The following is a 14,522-nucleotide window of genomic DNA, read 5'->3' as shown; positions in this document are numbered from 1 at the left end:
AAGCACTCAAAACATTCTTGATTTTGACATTTTTGCATTTATGAAAATTACCTGAACAATTATAATACTAACTGTGTTGTTTTAGATAAGCAGCCTAAACTTACTAGGTTGCCATTTCCTGATCTATAAATGAGTAAGATGAAATTACGGGATAGTAATCATAACAACAACAATAATAACAAACACCTATTATTTATATAACACTTAAAAGTTTGCAACATGTTTTATGTACCTTGTCTCATTTGATTCTCACAACAACTCTATGTGATAGGTACTATTATTATCCTTATTTTACAAATGATGAAACTGAAGTGGAGAGTGGTTAAGTGATTTTCCCAGGGTGACACAGTCAATCAGTATCTTAGATATCCAGCTCAGGTCTTCTCCAATTATTGTAATGTTATTCATATAGAAGAATGATTAGGCTGGTTATATTTGGCTCCAGAGGGCAGAACCAGGATCAATGGGTTGAAGTTGAAAAGTGGAAGAATTTGACTTTACATTATTGGAAAAAAAATAACTTCTGTAGGCAGAGAGTTATATAAATGTATAATGGACTCCCTCTATAAACAACAAAAATGTTATTATGTCAGTTTTATAGATAAGGAAACCACAAGTCAGAGAGAATAAGTGACATATATTCTTAGTGAGCCAGTAAGTGTCAAAACAAGGCCTCGTTTGAGCTTCTTGGGGAAAGGCCAGATTAGTTAGGTATGAGTTGGCCTAGTTGGCCTGTGATTTCCCTTCCACCTCTAAGAGTATAAGATTCTGATTCATTTTCCAAGATTGCTGTTATCTCTAAAGTGTGACTTTAATTATTCAGTTCAGGGTTGTAGAAAAGGTCTCTAGTTTTAAAGAGAAGTTAATATAGAGACTCCTAAAATCAAAATAAGATGAGACTTAAAAATTACGTTTCTTGTTGCTCTTACATTCAGTGTAGATGAAGTTCTGAAAGAAAGAAAAGGAAAAGAACATGATGCACATAGTAAATCTTTTTTAAAGGATTATGAGTCCCAAAAAAGTGTGGTGTAACTATAGAAATGCATGGGAAACATCTCCAAGATGTGCTTTCTCTTTGGCTCTTATTCTCACTGAAGTACAAACAAGATACACATTATCATTTTTTTTTCCCGTGGAAAATGATATGATAGTTAAAAGCAGCTCAGAATGCCAAATAAAGAGGAGATAATTCATGGGAACAACTAAAGGGGAAACAGATAAGAGAAAACATATCATCTGTGTGCTCTAAAGTTGAGTAAAGTCACTTCATGTTTACACGAGGATATTAGCAAGGAGAGAAACAAGGAGATATACACATATCTCTTTTTCTCTGTATATGTTTACACATAACATATATGTATATGTATATATATAGCATTATATATGTGTATACATGCCTGCACACATACATAAATATATACACAATGTTCTTCTTGTCCTGAAATGATTTTCTAAACTAAAATACTAGAATAATATACTAATCTTTCCCTTTCCCTTTCCCTTGTGTGTTATCTATCATCTTTTTAACTAATTGCTCATTTATAACCTAATCAGAATGTTTTTGTTGAATTGATTAGGTAGTCCTATTTACTGGGAAATTGTCATACTCCACCCCTACTCATTTATTGAAATCAAATTTGGCCCCAGAACTTGATAGCTAGATGACCCTATATATGACCCAAGCAAGTCATTTAACCTCTGTCTGCCTCAATATCCTTCACCTGTAAAATGGTGATAGCAATAATACCTGCCTCCTATGATTGTTGTGATTATCACATGAGGTGATATTTTTAAAGCTCTTAGCACAGTATTTGGTACATAGTAGGCACTTAATAAGTGCTTGTTTCCTCACTTCATTCAGTTTATTTAAGCCTTCCCAGGTTTTTCTGAAACCTTCTTACTTATCATTTCTTCTAGCACCATAGTATTCCATCGCAATCATATAGCACAAGTTGTTCAACCATTCTCCAGTTGATGGGAAGCCCTTCAGTTTCCCACCACAAAAAGAGCTACCAAAAACATTTTCGTACATATAGGTCCTTTCATTTTTACTTTAATCTCTTTGGATTACAGATTTAGTAGAGGTATTGCTGAGTAAAGGGGTATGCACAGTTTAATAGCCATAAGCCCAAATTGCTCTCCAGAATGCTTAGATCAGTTCATAATTCTACCAACAGTGCATTAGTGTCCCAATTTTTTCCACATACCATCAAATATTTTTCATTTTCATTTTCTATTTTCACTGATTCCTTTGATATTCTTGACCTTTTTTTCCAGATGAATTTTGTTATTATTTTTTCTAGTTCTATAATATAATTTTAGGCATTTTGGTTGGTATGGGACTGAATAAGTAAATTGATTCAGGTAGAATTGTCATTTTTGTTATGTTGGCTCAGCCTACCCATGAACAATGAATATTATTACAGTTATTTAGCTCCATTTTTATTTGTGTGGGGGAAAAAATCATTTTTAATTGTCTTTATATAGATCCTGGGTTTGTCTTGGCATGAAGACTCCCAAGTATTTTTATTGTCTGAAGTTATTTTAAATGGACTTTTTCTTTCTTTCTCTTCCTCTTGGATTTTGTTGGTAATGTATAGAAATGCTGATGATTTGCATAGATTTATTTTAAATCCTGCAATTTTGCAGAAGTTGTTACTCATTTCAACTAGTTTTTAGTTGATTCTCTAGGATTCTCTAAGTATCCTATCATATCATCTGCAAAGAAAGATAATTTGGGGGCAGCTAGGTGGTGCAGTGGATAGAGCACCAGCCCTGAAGTCAGGAGGACCTGAGTTCAAATCCGGCCTCAGACCAAACACTTGACACTTACTAGCTGTGTGACCCTGGGCAAGTCAACCCCAATTGCCTTAAAAAAAGAAAAAAAGAAAGATAATTTTGTTTCCTCATTGTATATTCTAATTCCCTCTATTTTCTTTTCCCTGTCTTATTGCTATAGCTAGCATCCTAGTACACTACCGAATAATTATGGTGATAATGGACATCTTTGCTTCACCCCGATCTTATTCAGAAGGCTTCCAGGTTATTCGCATCACAAATAATTGCTGCTGATGGTTTTAGGTAGATACTACTTATTATTTTGAGGAAAGCCCCATTTATTTCTAGTCTTTCTAATGATTTTAATGAGTTTTTTTATTTTGTAAAAATAGTTCACACTTTTTGATTGAAAATCATACTATTGAATATATTCCCCAAAGAGATCAATAATACAAAGAAATGTCCTACCATATATAACAAAAATATTCATTTCAGTGCACTTTTAAATACCCTCCCCCAAAAAAGTACACCATGGAAACAAGATAACAAGAGTGGTGCTCATTCATCTATTTGCTTCTTGTGGAATAGCTGGGGAAATTATGGTATATAGATATAATCGGATATTGTTACATTATAAGAAATTATGAATGTGAAGAACGGAGAGAAACTTGTAGAGACTTAGGAGTTATATAGATAAGAGAAAGCAAAAAGGGGCAGCTGGATAGCGCAGTGGATAGAGCTCCAGCCTTGGAGTCAGGGGGACCTGAGTTCAAATCCAGCCTCAGACACTTGACACTTAACTGTGTGATCCTAGGCAAGTCATTTAACCCCATTGCCTAGCAAAAAAAAAGAAAAAAAAAGATAAAAAAGCAAAAGCAAGAATACAATATGTATGAGTACAATAGTGTAAATGATAATAGTACTATAAAGCATTCAAATTAATAAAATGTAATGAACAATCTCAGGTTCTAAAAAAATGACAAGATGACAAAGGAAATATATCTTTCAGTAGAAAGACGGGGATTGTTGAAATGTGATATGGCGTGTTGTTTTGTTGTTGTTCGGTTGTTTCAATCACATCCAACTATTTGTGATCCAATTTGGAGTTTTCTTGGCAAAGATACTGGAGTGGTTTGCCATTTCCTTTCTACAAATGAGAAAATTGAGGCAAACAGGGTTAAGTGACATGCCCAGGTTCATACAGCTAATGAGTGTCTGAAGCCAGATTTGAACTCATGCAAATAAGTTTTCCCTGTCCTTGATGCTCTATCCACTGTGCCACCAAGTTGCCCACATAATATAGCATGCATTATCAATTAATCAAGTAAGAATTGTTCTGCATCTTTATGCCAATCACTGAAGTAGACACTATGGTTACAAACAGAAGAACTAAGAATTCCCTGCCTTTAAGGAATTTATATTCTACTGGGGATACACTTATGTAAATATGTATAAGACAGATAAAAATAAATAGGAGGAAATTTGAGGAGAAGGCACTATGATCATGAATGGCCTCATGTATCATATGATTGTACTAGGTTTGAGTTTGATGGAAACTAGATTTCTAACAGAAGTGAGGAGGTTATATTTTCTAAGCACGGGAGATAAAGGCACTGAAATGGAAGATGCTGCATAGATAAGCTTTGCTTAAATGTTTTGTCTTGTTACAAGGAAGTATTCAATGCTGGAAGATTAAGGAGAGATTTATAGCATAAAAGCAAAAGGTAATGATAAAACTTTAAAATATGTGTGGTACTAAGTCTGTTAGTGGTTTGTCATTGTCTAGACATAATCTTAAGACAATGGCAATTACCAACTGTATGCAGATGATAGAACTCTTATTTATTTTACCAGTACCATGAGAACCATAAGAATTTTACCAAATGTGTTCCATGCAGAGGTCCCTATGTTAGGCAAATTGAGAAGGGATTCAGAATATTCTGTTTGACCCAGAACAGGACCAGGAACAGAGAGTAGAGGTTGTAAAGAAGTCATTTTAGTCTTGATGTCAGGAAAAAAAAAGCTTTCTAATGATTAGAACTGTCAAAAATGGAATGGGTTGCCTTGAGAGTTGATGGATTTTCCCTTCGTGAAGGGAGAACCTCCACTTTCTTCGTGGTGGAACCTAGATGAGTGCTTGTTGGGTAGATTATAGCAAGTATTTTATCTCATATATAGTTTGAACTTGATGACCTGTAGGTTCCCTCTCAATTTTTAAATATTGTGATTCTAGGGTTATTTTCCCTATATCACCTATAGAGTTGGGCCGTTACTCTAGGCTTCCCTGCCCACGGACCATTTTGATTTAATTTTTTCCTTCGGTAAATTGCCTGACTTGTCTGATCATGTAGGTACCAAGAAGGCTGGGCCCAGGAATACCCAACAAGTGAGAAGCAGCTCTAGGACCAACATTATCATTTAGTTCTTTAGGACAACTTCTTTATTCAAAGTCTTAAACATTCAGAGCTGGCTGTCAAAGGGAATTATACCAGCAGAGCTGAAAACAATTAGGTGTGTAGTAATTGGGATATATTCAAAAGAAGGTATTACCAAGACTTATCCTGAACACTCCAGTTTGGGAAGATATTTCTCTCTGAACAATGAAGGAGAAAATGGCTTTAGTTTTTACTTCAAGAAATGACTATAGTCTGCTTAGGCCAGTGTGAGCTTAATCGTGATCTGCCCCTGCTAAATTGGAAGAAAGCATAAAAGATTTCATCTGGAACACAAAATATTTGTCTTTATGTGGAAATTTCTCCTTGTGAAGTCTTCAATATGCTCTAAGACCTACAGATATAATCTTCCAGAAGATTAGATGGTTTTTAACTGACTTCACCTTCAAAGGAATCCTTTTCCCATTTGTGTTTTAATTTGTATTTATTGTATATCTATCACCTCCATACACTGGATGCTGTGATAGGTCTTGCATCTAATTATGCTAAAAGGCTTAATCACTCAGGAAACTTGCAGGGTAATGGCTAACATATTTAAGACAAAGTAGTTTGATTCTTTTTTTTTTTTAATTAAAGGGTTAGGAAAAGAGCTCATGCTCAGTTAAAAAAGGGTGATTTTTCCTAGCATTTAGATACATTTTTGTTTTATTCTTACAGAAACAGAGATGTTGATTAGGCATAAAACAAAAGGGTAAAGGAAGCAACCAGAGTAAGATCTGATCACAATGAAGAGAAGAATAGACAAGAATCATTAAATTCCAGAATCCCAGATTTGGAGGAGACTTCAGAAGCAAGTTACTTCAATCCACAACTGAAAAAGAAACACTCCATTTGTTATACTTGGGAAATGATCAACAAGCCTTTCCCCAAAGACCTCCACTGAGGGAGAATTTATTACCTGTCAAGGCAGCCCATCCTACCTTTGGGTACCAAGCTTTCTTCTTATCAAGCCAAAACCCTCCCTCTTTTTTGTAAATTCTGTTCATTTCTTCCTGTTTTGCCCTCCAGGGTGAAGTAGGACAACTCTAACATCTCTTCCATATAATAGTCCATTAAGTAAGTGTAAATATTCTTTTGCCCTCCTAATCCCCCACTCTCCAAGGCTTCTCCGGGCTATCTGATTTCCTTTTGCATTTTCAGATATGCACAATCTCGAAGAGTGTGTGTATATGTCACACACATATGTGTATATATACATACTATGCGTGCTGTACATGCTTGTGTATACATGTTATGCCTGTATATGCATGCACACATGTGTGTATGTGTACATATGTGTCTGTATCCATGTCATTCATTAAATGACCCACTCAGAAATTAATACAGCATTCTAGCTGATCTCTGATTAGGGCAGAATACAGCAGGATGAGCACCTCCCTCATCTTGAATGTTACTCTCCTCATCACACACCCTAATAGGGCATTAACTTTTCAAAGTCAAAATACTTAATCAAGATGAAGAATAGAAACCCAAAGAGATGGTGACATAGATGAGGATAATAGCAAAAGGCAAGTTGCTGCCTACCTGACTGAAATGACCAAAGGGAAAGAGAGTAAGCATTGATAGAGTGTTTATTATGTTCTTTACTATGTTCCAGGCACTGTGCTAACCCTTTTACAGATATTGTTTCATTTGATGCTCACAACAATCCTACAAGGTAGGCGCTACTATTATGCCCATTTTACAGTTGAGGGAATTGAGGCAAATTGAGGTTGAAGGACTTGTCCAGGGTCTTGCCGCAAGTATGGGTCTGAGGAAAAATTTGAATTCAGGTATTCCAGACTCCAGGCTTATCACTCTATTCACTGTGCCATCCAACTGTCTGAAGGGACTTTCCTTAACTTCTGATGATTTGGAAGCAGGAAGGAATTTTCCCCATAGAAATGATTTTGCATATATGGTGATTTCCAGTCCAGAACCACAACAAAAAAGCATATTTAACCTTTAGTGGAACATCTAGTAATTTAGCAGAATTCTCTTTATTGAAACAGAGCAGTGGAATAATAGTCCCGCAGAGCAGTAAAATACACAGACTCACCAGGCTTGTTTATTTTCAGATGGTGCTACTTTTCTCTTTGTCCTATAACTGTCTGGATCTTTGTTCCTTTGCAGAGACATGTTCATCTGTTTACATGCTGGTATGAATAAAGAGACCAAGGTTGGTAGAATATACTTTGAGGACTATAAACAGTAAAAAGAAACATTAGCATTTAATCCCCTATCCTGTAATGTGTCTGTAACACGTAATAATGTTTCTTTGGGAAAAGGCATTCTGAGTTCTAACTGGAGGTTCAAATTTAATCCAAATACAAGGCACACTTATTCAGCTTCTACGATAAGAGAAACACTATGCTAGTATGGAGAGCTTCAGAGTTTATATAAGACATAGATCACCACCCTCATGGAATTTTCAGTCAGAGAGGGAAGGGAAACAGAGAGTGGGAAACACACAGAGATAGCTAGACTACCCAGTAAAAATGTGGGCACTTTAAAGAGATGGCAAATCAAAGTGCTACCTTTGGAGTCAAAGGTATCATGGTAGAATCTTCTTGACTTTTCTGATTACTCTAAGTCACTTTCCCTCCCTGAGCCTTCATTTTCTCATCTCTGAAGTGAAATAGATTGGAGTAGATGATCTTTGGATGGAAGGGACCTTGTAGACTCATAGGACAGTAATGAGAACAAAGGCACAAGGGCGAGAAAACTCCTTCTGTCCACATGGCCTACTGACCAGTCGGCTGGTATAAAATGTAAGGCATGGAGTCATTTAAGGTGAGTATACAAAAGTAGATTGATGCTACATTTTGGAGGACTTTAAATGCCAAACAAAGGAACCTAAAATTTCTTCATCTAGAAATAGAAAGTTGTTAATTATTTTTTAATCAAGGAATGGTAGAAACCTGGAACCATTGTTCTTGTGTTGGGGGATAGAATTCCAACTTTTCCCCTCAGGCCACATTCAGCAGCACTTGTGCAACATAGGAAGTCCATATGGTCAGAGGAGGAGAGATGAAATCATGACATGAGGGTATAAAGGAAAAGAGGAAAGGTTGCATAGGCAGAAGATCACAGGAGGAACTTCTCAATCCTGAACAATTGTCTACATTTTTAATGGGCAGGAGTTAAAAAGGTGCCCTCCTATCTAAACCCCTCCTATTCCCCATTTCCTTTTTTCACATCATCAGGGTATGGGAAACTGTCAGTGGGATTTGGGAGTATTCAAAGAACTAAAATAAGAGCCATTAGTATTTCAAAAAACAAGCAGACTCAGCCATTCCCCAGCAATTCCTCCTAGAATTTAGGGGGAAATTCTGGGTTATAATTACTTGGGGACTTTTAGTAAGTGTATGAAGAAAGGGAGGCTTTTTACAGAGAGAGAGAAGTTAGGACTGGTGACAGAAATAAAAATTTTCAGGATTGAAGATACTTCCAAAACACTATGTTAGGGTTGGGAGAGCAGTAATACAATGCTGACTTTCTCTTCTTCTTTTGATATAGTCACCTTAGATTAACATCCTGGGCTATCTGTAAGGAAATGCAGAGGTATGTGTGTAAAATGTCTCTGAGAGGGAGTGAAAATGGCAGAGAGAGCAAAGGAGTATGTTAAAGAAAAGGAATGACTGCATCAACCAAATCCCTTGTTTGGAAAAGCTGCTCTCTGAGATTGTATACACACATATATACATACATACATACATGCAAGCATGCATACACACATACACAGATAAACACAATTTACATTATATGCACATATATGTATATTTCCAAGCATATATGCATATATGTGGGTATATAACAAAACGGGGCACTCTGACCAATGCCTGGTCATATTTAATCTTGAAGACCTTAGCTGTCACTGAAATGTTCCATTCCCCATCATTGCTTTCCTGGGCTCTATCTTACCTATGTGGCAATTTAGTCTCTATGGCTCAGGTCCCCATCCTATTGTCATTCTTCCTTCTTTTCAGTGTGCCATTGTCAAAAGACTGAAAACATCATTATGCTAGTAAGCATTTTAATTTTTTTAGCTAACGGGTGATAAAATCAGAAACAGTACTCACATGTGGTGTATATTATGCATAGTCCAGGACATCAGAATCCTGTGGTATGCTGCCCTAGTGAGACCAAATCTGAAAGTATTTTGTTTAGTTTGAGGCAATGGATTTTTTTAAAGGACGTTGATGAGCTGACGAACATTTGTGGGAAGACAACATGTATGGGAAAAGGCTTTGCGATAATGGCATATAAGACTTTTTTTAAAAAAAATACTTGGTTATATTTAACCCAGAAAACCCTATGCTAAGCAGGGAAATGATAGTTATTTTCAAAGATTTGAAGGCTTGTTCAGAAAGAGGGTTAGATTTGTTTTGTTTGGCCCTAGAGAGCAAAGCCAGGAGCCATGTATGGGAGATTCAGGGAGACAGAAATTGATTTTGTGCCATAAAACATTTCCTAATAATTAAAGCTACACAAAAGTACAATAGGCTGCCTTGGGAAATAGTAGGTTTCTCCTCATGAGATGTCTACAAGTAAAGATTAGGTAACCAATTATTGGATATACCCACAGGGGATTGTTGTCTAGGTATGGATTGTACTGGAATCAGGGGTGGGGAACCTGCAGCCTTGAGGTTACATGTGGCCTTCTAGGTCCTTGGGTGTGGCCTTTTGACTGAGTTCAAATTTTACAGAACAAATTTTATTAAGGGGATTTGTTCTGTGAAGTTTGGATTAAGTCAAAGGGCCGCACTAGAGGATCTAGAGAGCCACATATGGCCTTGAAGCTGCAGGTTCCCCACCCCTGAACTAGATTAATTATTAGCTTCCTGCCAACTCTAAGACCCTATCATTCAATGAGTTGGTGATTAATTGTTTGCTGATCTGAGATTTCATCGATATGAGTATACCCTTTACCAATTCAAATGGTAGTTCTTTTGCCATGTAGTACGTGGATTGATAGAATTATCATAGCTAAAGAGTAGCTCACTTTCCACATACTCAAATGTTGAAATTCTCTGGACTTACCTGGAATGGTCCAAGGACAACTGGCACACAATCTCTTGGTGGACTAATTCTTGATCACCGTAATATTAACTGGTTGAAAATTGGAGGTTTCAAACATGAGAGTGCAGGCATATAGTGGTAAAATTACTTAAAATAGAAATGCATTAAGGGATGGAGACAACTGGCGTTTCTAATTTTGACCAATGAAATCATAAAGATTTAATAAAGTCTCTAAGAAATAGGCAGAGTGGTGTAATGAAAATAGCACTTGAATCAGATGAGACCTGGATTTGAAACCTGTGTGACCATGGACAAGATGCTACAACTCCTAAGTTCTCAATTTCTTCATCTAACAGAATTGTTATATAAACATGAGCTAGAATGAGCAAAGCATGACCATAACTGAAAAAAAAATAAAGTAGAAGAAGAGTGATAGTTCCTTTGTACTAAAAGCATCCCTGAGAACTAGTTGCAAATAAGAGATACAACTTCAAAGGAAGCCTTATGAAGACCCCAGGCTCTTTTCTCAGATAAACATGAATACAGATATAATTCATATGAGTGTATATTTATATACTTTTTTTAAATATGTATACCTGTGTGTATAATTTTGAGGAAGGTATTACCTGAACAGAACCTTGAAGGAAGCTAGGGAAGATAAGAGATGGAGGTGAGGAGGAAGAGCATTCTAGTCAAAGGTGGCAACCTTTGCAAAGATGCAGAAGTGGAAGACAGAACATCATATAGTGTGAATAACAAATAGGGTAGTTTAGCAGGAAGACAAGAAAAGAATACAATAGGAAGTAGACTTCTGGCATCTCCTTTTTTAAGTGATAATATTTATGAACTGCTAAATGGGAAAAAAAGAAGATCCCCAAGTAATGTATAATGCTTTTTAGATAGTGATATAGACTGTTGTTCAGTTGTTCCTTCAGTTCTGATTCTGTGACCCTATAAGGGGTTTTCTTGGCAAATATACTGGAGTGGTCTGCCATTTCCTTCTCCAGCAGATTAGGCCAACAAAGGTTAAGTGACTTGCCCAGGATCACACAAGTAGTGAGTGTCTGAGGCTGGATTTCCACTCAGGTCTTCCTAATTCCAGCCCAGTGCTCTATTGACCGAGTCATTTAACTGCCTTTCATGACATACACAAATACATAGATAGATGAATAGATAGACAGACAGACAGATAGACAGATATAGATATGTGTCTATATATATATATATATATATATATATATAGACACATACACGTGTATAGTTTATGTGTGCGGATTGTCTATATACATGCATATATACGTACAGGCTTGCATACATGCACAACACACATAAAATCATTGGGTCATAGGTAGAATATTAGACCTGAAGTCAGAAATATCTGAGCTCAAATCCTGGCTCAGACCCAGACAACTGATAACTGTGTGACCCTGGGCAAATCACTCAACCTCTTTCAGTGTCTGGTTCTTCACCTGTAAAATGGAGATAATACCACATGTATCATGGATAATTTGTCATAAGGATTAAACAAGATGACATATGTAAAGCTCTTTGCAAACTTTAAAGTGCTATATAAATGCTAGTTATTACCATCATTACTATTATTATTATTAATTAATTATCATTACAGAGCTAAGAAGGACTAAAGAGGTGATTTGGTCCTACCACTTCACGTTAATTTTATAGACATGGAAACTGAGGTTCCAGAAGTTAAGTGATAACAACAATAAAAACACCAATAACAACTACAACAACAGCAATGATACTTAGCATTCATATAGCACTTTGAAGTTTAAGAAAATGATTTTTAAATACTATTTCATTTTGTTTTCACAAAAACCCTGAAAGGTAGATGCTTTTATTATCTCCATTTTATAGATGAGAAAACTGAGGTAGACGAAAATTTAATGACTTATCCAGGGTCCCATAACTACTGTCTGAATCTGGATTTGAGCTCAGATCTTCCAGAATCCAGGTCCCTAGCTGTTTCATAGATTATGTTAAAAGGAGACAACAAAATTAATTTTAATTATCCTCTGAAAAATATGCATGTATATGTTTATGATTACACATGCACATATATACATACGCATGTAGAGTCATCAGTGCCAAATGTGTTTTTGTGCATTCCTTGGAATTTTTTTTTTTTTTTTGCAATTTAGCAAATCACAGATTATAGGGGATAGGCACATGTAATTTCATTGATATATTGAACTCAGGGTAAGGAAATTCCCTCTAACAATGTAGGTCTGTACATTCTCACCTTGGAACATTATCAAGAGAACAGAGGTAAAGTGATTTGCCCAAGGTCACATAGCCAGTTGGTCTCAATGCCATGACTTTCTCTGTGGCTAACTCTCTCACCATAAATCCATGCCTCTTCTCTCCCAATAGCACTCTACCAGCTGCACGACATACTAGAGAAAGAGTAGGCCTTGTACTGAGAAAGACCTATTTCTAGCTCCCCTCCCCAATAAACATACATACACTCATAGGTGCATACACACACATGCACACACACTTGCTGGCTCTGTAACCCTGGGAAATCACTTACCCTCTCAGCATTCTAAATGATCCTCCAAAGACACAGGTTGCAGAGAAGGTAGTCATCGGTGTTGGTAGTTACCTCTTCTAAGACTTGTTTACTGATGAAATCACAGCTCATGTCACAGACAAAGGGAGACACCAGAATTCCATTCCATATTACCCTCCAGAATATCTTCTGATGTCCGAGAAGGGAGGTGGCATTCACAGTCAGCCTTCTTGGTAATTGCATATGGGAGTTTTAGCTCTCTGATAGCCACAGCTCTCTATGAGATGCAATCTTTAAATGAGCAAAGGGTCTTCTCCGTATTTCTTAGGCACTGGCCCAGCAAGACCTGGAGAATGATAAAGCATGGCATCAATTCTACAAGGTAGTTTTGCGGCTACTGCCTGAGCCTGCAGATAGTAAGCGTGCTGTAGAAACACATCTGTTTCTCTTTTGGATGACCGGACTTTAAGCATCTCTTTCATTAAGTATTGTCAGGGTAGCAAGGGAAAATTAATTATCTGTCAAAATAAGGGCTTTAGACAGCATGGGCCCCACTGTGAAACCCCACAAGGGGAGGTTCTGGGAGGAAAGCTTTTTTGGTTGTTATTATTTAGTCTCAGCATGATAAACGCAGAAAAAGACACGGTTAGATTACACATATCCTTGTTATGTTTATGAGGAATTCTGATAATGAAGACCAGACAGCTGCAGAAAAATGGAAAGAATTCATTGAACAGGGCATTTAAACTGATTTTTTAAAGCATTCTATTTCCAAGTGAATACCTAGAAATTAGTATTCTAACCCAGTTGCCCTTAACAGGAAATTGAAGATGGACTCAGAAAACCACATTAAAAAAATTTCTCAACACTGAAAAATGGTTGGGACTCAGGCCCAGTGTTAAATTTATCAGGCACAAACTTGCAGGCAATAGAGTATCCAGGAAATTGAAATGAGTCCAAAGAGACTATATTTAACCCTTTCTTGGGTCCTTCTCTGATGTCTACTGTCTAGATGACATTGGGTAAGTCATTTTACTTCTCTAAGCCTTAGGTTTCTCATTGTAAAATTAGAGTGATTACACTGATCACCTATTAGGTCCCTTGTAATTCTAAGTCTATGATCATTGTTTTGTACCTCTGATTAAGGATGATGGCAGATAGACTGGATTTTGGAAGGCCATGTTGATCCTTAAAAAAATTGCAAAGGCCTGACAATTAACCATGTGTATACTGTTTAAATATTAACTTAGATAAGGTCAGAAGGCTTCATAAAGAGAAGACCAACCAGGGTCATTACATAAGTAGAAAAATATCATTTTCATTCCTTAGCTCACTTTTTATTCTACCTCTAATTCATTTCCTCTCTAACCCAGAGAGAATCTTGGATATGTCTAACCATGAATAATAGTTTTCTGAAACAGAGAGCTATGAGTTCCATCTGGACCATCTAGGGATTTTATCCTGAGATCTTTGGAGAGAGAGAGAGAGAGAGAGAGAGAGAGAGAGAGAGAGATCTATATAGCTATAGATAATAACTTCAATATAAATGATTCATTTGTAATCCAGTGTATTTTATTTTATGCATTCAAAAACATACTTGAGAAGGGAATCACAGTCATCAGGTTGACAAAGGAATTCATAACAGGAAAAAAAAAACAATTAAGACATCCGACTTAAACAGCTAGGTGGCACTGGAGTGAATAGAGCATAGGTCCTGAAGTCAAGAAGGCTCATCTTCTTGAGTTCAAATCAGGCCTCAT

At 36.6% G+C, this 14,522-nt stretch overlaps 1 long non-coding RNA gene across 1 annotated transcript; it reads right to left on the bottom strand.

Moving 5' to 3' along the window:
* Positions 1-594: 594 nt before the first annotated feature.
* LOC114036195 lies at positions 595-13,455 on the bottom strand. Its single transcript, XR_003568307.1, has 3 exons — positions 12,784-13,455; positions 7,270-7,366; positions 595-948 (listed from the first exon to the last, which is right to left on the bottom strand). It is a non-coding gene; the product is annotated as an uncharacterized LOC114036195 (long non-coding RNA).
* Positions 13,456-14,522: the final 1,067 nt, after the last annotated feature.

This window comes from Vombatus ursinus, unplaced genomic scaffold, assembly GCF_900497805.2.
Source record: "Vombatus ursinus unplaced genomic scaffold, bare-nosed wombat genome assembly UNPS02009770.1, whole genome shotgun sequence".
In the NCBI taxonomy this organism is placed as follows: Eukaryota; Metazoa; Chordata; class Mammalia; order Diprotodontia; family Vombatidae; genus Vombatus; species Vombatus ursinus.
This window is presented reverse-complemented; position numbering and strand designations above follow the sequence as displayed.